Source organism: Candoia aspera, chromosome 4, assembly GCF_035149785.1.
Source record: "Candoia aspera isolate rCanAsp1 chromosome 4, rCanAsp1.hap2, whole genome shotgun sequence".
In the NCBI taxonomy this organism is placed as follows: Eukaryota; Metazoa; Chordata; class Lepidosauria; order Squamata; family Boidae; genus Candoia; species Candoia aspera.
Window position 1 is genome coordinate 108,474,822 of NC_086156.1, and position 6,000 is coordinate 108,480,821.

A 6,000-nucleotide genomic window follows, 5' to 3' on the forward strand; every position below is an offset into this window, starting at 1 on the left:
TGATTGTAACTCCATTCAATCCTTAATCTCACACAGAGGACCCTGTAGGCATTCAGGGTTGATCCTGAATAGTTTCTGCCCAGGCTGGGTGAAATATGCTCCCCATGCTTTCTCACCTCCTTCCCATGTTACTGCAAAATAGGCCTGCTGCAAGAAAGCTACAAAATTGAAATGAATAATATTTTGTTTCTGTGAAGCTGAACTATCAGTTCTTCCTTGCTCCTTCCAAAATTTCTGTGCAACAGTGCAGGGGAGAAACAAAAGAGCACATGGAAGTTCCCCTTCTTTTTATTATTGTAGGGTCAAAGTAATGATCATACAATAAAGGGGGGGGTGAGGGGGGAAGGCAGGTTCTATGTTAGTGTCAAGGAATAGAATGTGAGAAGTAGATATGAAAGCAGAGAAAAAGGAACGGAAGGGGACTAGCAAGGAAGAAATGATCCTTGCAAGGAAATAGCAACCCTTGGCAGCATGGATTAGAAGGGCAAGAAATTGAGGAACAAGCATTTGTGTCCTTTGGTGCATGTAGTCTGGACTGAGCGTCAAGCCAGTCCTTAGAAACATTAGCCATTATTGAATATGAACTTTACGTGTAACAGCTAATGAAAGACAATGCAAACCTTCCCATTCTGGTGTTGATCTTCACAGAAGCACAATCCTGGGAAAAGAATCATAAAGCCAGTTTGGCCTAGTGGTTAGGGCAACAGGCTAGAAACCAGGAGCCTGGGAGTTCTAGTCCAATATTAGGCATGAAAGCCAGCTGGGTGACCTTGGGCCAGTCACTCTCTCTCAGCCCACCTCACCTCAAAGTGTTGTTGTGGGGAAAAGAGGAGGAGGAAGAAGTATTAGTTATGTCCACCACCTTGAGTTATTTATAAAAATAATAAAGGCGGAATAGAAAATAAATAAATAAAATAAATAATTGCAGAGAGGTGATATATGAATCTCCTCGCACTCTTTGAACTATCTTTAATTTTGAAGTGTTGCATAGCCTTATGCCAATCAGTCATCAGTCTAGCCTTATTTTGAGAGATAGGCTAGGTTTGTGAATCATCTATAGCCCTTTAAAGATCAGTTTTTCAAAATGAATCCAGCCATTAATCTGTGATTTAGCATGTAACAGTAGATGAAAGGGTAATCATGTATGGTGCTTGATATCTCCAGTATTTCCCCTTGATAGCATGGAGATCAAAAACATAAAATTACCTGATATATTAGAAATTATATTGACATTGCAGTTCAGAGAAGTGTTGGAAATTCAGCTATAAGTACTGTATGTCATTATGAATTACAAAAATCACATTGTCTTCACAACCAATATGGAAATATTTTTTTCCCGTGGTGTCAGATATATATTGAGACATGTCTGTTTAAATTGGTATGATCTTATATCATCTTGGAATATAAATGGAGCTTAGATGAAGAGATATTAAAGGAATAGGAAAGGAAATAATTTTATTAATGAAATCCAGTTTCTTCTTTTTTTAATATTTATATTCAATGATAAAAAAAAGTACTTAGGATAACAGTCCAATTAAAACACTACCTAATTATTGTCAATGTTATATTAGTTCAGTGTCATTGTAAACATTTCACTTATACAAATTTAATGAGGATCATAAAAAAATAAATTCTTTGGTTTCTTTTTCTAATGACTCTCTACAGTAGATGTAGATCATAAAAGCAGGTATCTCTGAAGCATAAATCGAATGCAATAACATACAAGTAGGAGAGGATATCACAACTGGAAGGCACAGCACATTCCAGTCCCAGAAATCTGCAACCTGATTTCATTTTCATTTTTTTACTTATCCATTTTTCAATGTTTTTATCACCACCCATCTCCACCAAAAGGGGGACTCTGGGTGGTTTACAGTAAAATTTACAATTAAAACATAAAGCATATGTCATGATCACCGTTGCGATGCTTGTGACATCACAACGGTTCGCATGACAATACAGGGAATTGTCAGATTAAGGGAAAAGGCAACTAGCTAACAAAAGAGAGCAACAGGTGCTGGCAACAAAGTATCAACTCTAGCCAGAGGCACGGAAGAGAGAGATACAATGTTGCAAAGAAGGTAATTGACAAGACCAGACCACGAGGCGCGCCCGAGCTGTCAAAAAGATTACGGACCTGATCGCCCGGCAATGAACCATCACCGGCCGGGAAAACAGTCAAGGAAATGCCCGAAGCACCGGAGGGGCTCCACGACCCCTCACCTACCGGCAACGGAACCAGCGGGGCTCGGGGCACACCTGGAGTAAGAAGGGGTGGAGCGCTGACCGGTGCGGGCTATTTAAATCCCATTCCGGCGCGCTCCACTCATTATCAGCTTTTCTAAGGGCATGCATTCTATACTCAAATAAAACCAGAACCTAAGCCCATACAAGTGTCGGTGGTTTTACTGGGTAGCAGGCAGAGCCTGACATAAAGCTGAGAGTCACCAAACCAAAATCGCCAAGCTCCACTGGACGAATTTTTTTCTGCAGGAGAGACCATCTGGTGAAAACCGGAAACGGGGACAGTGATGGAGCCAGCACTTCGCACCAGAGGCGTGAAGGATGGCCCGCAAGATGCAGAGGCGACCCGACAGCGGCTGGAGACAGCGTACCTGAAAGGGGACACAGACACCCTCCCTGTCCACACCGCACCCCAGTTCCAGACCTGGAGCTCCAACCCAGATGGGAGATCCCCGGCGGAAGACGAAGTTGGGGACCAGCAACTCCTCACTTGGGCCGGCAGAGCAGGACCCTGGACGGGAACACCCTACTCCACCTGGAGGCTCCGCTACCCCCAAATGCCCGAGCAGGAAGGCGCAAGACTATGTAGTGGAAAGCATCTGGCAGCACCGACGTCAGACGACCAGGGTACGCCAGACAGGGTCACGGCCCTGGAAGCAAGGGTACGATAGCTTGAGCACCTGCTCCTGTCCCCCACATCGACAGATGAGGACATGACCCTGAAAGCCAAGGTACGAGACCTGGAACATATGCTCCAGTCTCTAGCAACAATCGTCAGCGAGCGCTGCAAGACTGAGGTGGCACAGGGGGTAAGAGGGGATCGGGGCAGCATACCCACACCACCAACAACCCCGAGCGGAAGGGGCCAAGCATGAGACTCTGTCACAGGGATTTGCGGCCCCAGGCAAGTGGGAGCCATCCCTTACCACCCACAGGTAGGGGACCTGCAAATTGGGAGGTTCGCCAAAGACTTCCCCGTACAATTTGACGGGAACCCTACAAAACTGTCCTTCTTTCTAACAAATGCGAGGGACTACATGGCCCAATACGGCCATTGCGTCAACACAGAAGCTGCTAAAATCTCGACGGGGGCCACCGAGCTCCAAGACAGGGCCGCGGACCAGTACGTGCAGATGTCCGAGTCTGGAGCCCCAGCCTTGGCCAATTTCCATGACTTCTTCGCCGAGTTGAAGCATTACTTTGAGGAACCCCTGGTGAAGGAAAGGGCCAAGTGCACACTTCAAGCGCTACGCCAGGGAAGAAAACCAGTGGCCGACTACACCCTCAAATTCAAGGTCCTCGCAGGCAAAATCACGGAATGGTCTGAGGCCACCCTGATCGACATGTTCAAGTGTGGCCTCAACCGGAAGGTGCTTCAATAGGCACTCTACAGGGATGACCCAGCCTCCCTTCACGGGTGGATTTAACTAGCTGGAAAAGCGGAGCATGCTCAGTGCACGTTCCTGCTCGCAACCGCAGATGACAAAATCCCGCCCAGCACAAGAGGACCAGTCCCACAGTCAGGCCCAATCTGGCACTCAGACCAACAACGGAGGCTTGCCTGCGGGCAGTGTACCAGGTGCGGGAAAACGGGCCACCGAGCGGCGGACTGTTTCACAAACAGAACAATGGATCGCCTGCCCAGACCCACACTGAAGACAATGCACAAGCCATCCAACCCCCCCCAGATGGCTGACAGGAGCATTAGCAACCCTGGACAAGGACACGGACACCTCCCTCTCAGGGGACGTGATTGATGCCCAAGAACAGCCGGTGGAAAATGCTCCCCACCTGCTCTAAGCAGTGCCACTGGGCAGGTGGTGAAGAAGGGGTGCAACAACCCCAGGGTGAGTGACGATTGCTCCATCCTGGCAGGGACAATTGAGCACTCTTACGGCCCTAGACCCATTGCAGCCGAAGCTATGGTGGATTCTGGGTGCTCCAGAAATCTGATCCACCCGGACATTGTCACTGCACTAAAACTGCCTTGCTTCCCCCTCCCTAAACTGCTGGCGTTCCATCAACAAGACGGTTCTACAGCGGGGGGGAGACCGGCCACCCAGAGGACTGGAATGGTCACCCTGACAATGGGCACCCACAAGGAATCAATAAACTTTGTGGTGACCCAGATAGGGAAACCCATAATAGTGCTGGGGATCCCCTGGCTAGCACGCAACAACCCACACATAGACTGGAGGACACGCTCCATCGAGTTCAAAGACGGGGTCTACCAGGCACCGACACCATACAAACCATCTGCTTCGATGGTGGGGAGGGCAGAAGTCGTCGACTACACCCACGAACCCTCCCCCCCCGAAGGACTGCCGGAGGAATATGCAGACTTTGCAGATGTCTTTGGAGAAGAGGAGGCAGACCAATTACCCCCCCACCGCAAGACGGACTGCACAATTGAACTGCTGCCAGATGTCCCATTACCCAAGCCCAAGATCTACCCCATGACCCAGAGAGAATTAGCGGCGCTGCAGGAATTCTTGGATAAAAACCTCTCCAGGGGCTTCATAGAACCAGCAAACTCGCCAATTGGAGCACCCGTCCTATTTCGGGAAAAGAAGGATGGCACCCTGAGACTATGCACCAATTACCATGGATTAAATTCCGCTTCCCTATCCAACAAATACCCCCTGCCCCTCGTAAAGGACATGCTAGCACACCTCTCAAAGGGAAGGGAGTTTTCCAAACTTAACTTCCGCAAGGCGTATTACAGAATCCGCATCAGGGAGGGGGACGAGTGGAAAACAGCATTCAACTGCCCCTTGGGCTCCTTCCAATACAAGGTACTGCCATTCAGTCTTGCGGGGGCCCCGGGGGTCTTCATGCAACTCATCAACGAGGTACTGCATGGACACCTATTCTAGGGCGTACTGGTTTACCTGGATGATGTCCTCATCTACACAAGTATGAAGAGGGAACACGAGAGGTTGGTGAGGCAAGTCCTCACTAAGCTACGGAAAGCCAAACTCTACACTAAGATGTCCAAGTGTGAATTCCACAAATTGTGCTTGGACTACCTAGGGTACAGAATCTCTGACAAAGGCGTAGAAATAGACCTCACGAAGGTCCAGGCAGTTTTGAGCTGGGAACGCCCACGCACCAGGCACCAGCTTCAAAGCTTCCTCGGGTCCGCGAATTTCTATAGGTCCTTCACAAGGGGGATCGTGGAAATCGCCCTACCCTTAACTGATTTGCTCAAGACCAAGGGCGTCAGGGAGACGCGCAAGGTAAAAAACCCGGGGGCCGTACTTAATTGGACTCCTGCCTGTCAAACCGCATTTGACAGGCTAAAAGCGCTGTTCACAGCGGAGCCAATCCTAGCTCACCCGGACCCCGAATGACCTTTTGTGGTGCAGGTGAATGCCTCTGACTTCTCTGTAGGTGCCATCCTGCTGCAAAAGGATTCCGCGGGAATCCTGAAGCCATGCGCCTACCTCTCGAGGAATTTCTCGGAGACAGAGAGGTGCTGGCATGTATGGGAAAAGGAAGCATTTGCAGTTAAAGCAGCGCTGGAGGCTTGGCATCAACTTTTGGAAGGGACGACTTGCCCGTTTGAGGTCTGGACAGACCACCACAACCTCGAGGCACTCCGTACACCCCGGCGCCTCAGTCCCAAGCAAATATGATGGGCTCAGTTCTTCAGCCGGTTCAACTTCCAGCTGAAGTTCATACCAGGCAAAAATAACTTCCTGGCAGACGCACTCTCCCGACTGCCCCAGGATGCGGAGCCTATCTCCGACATTG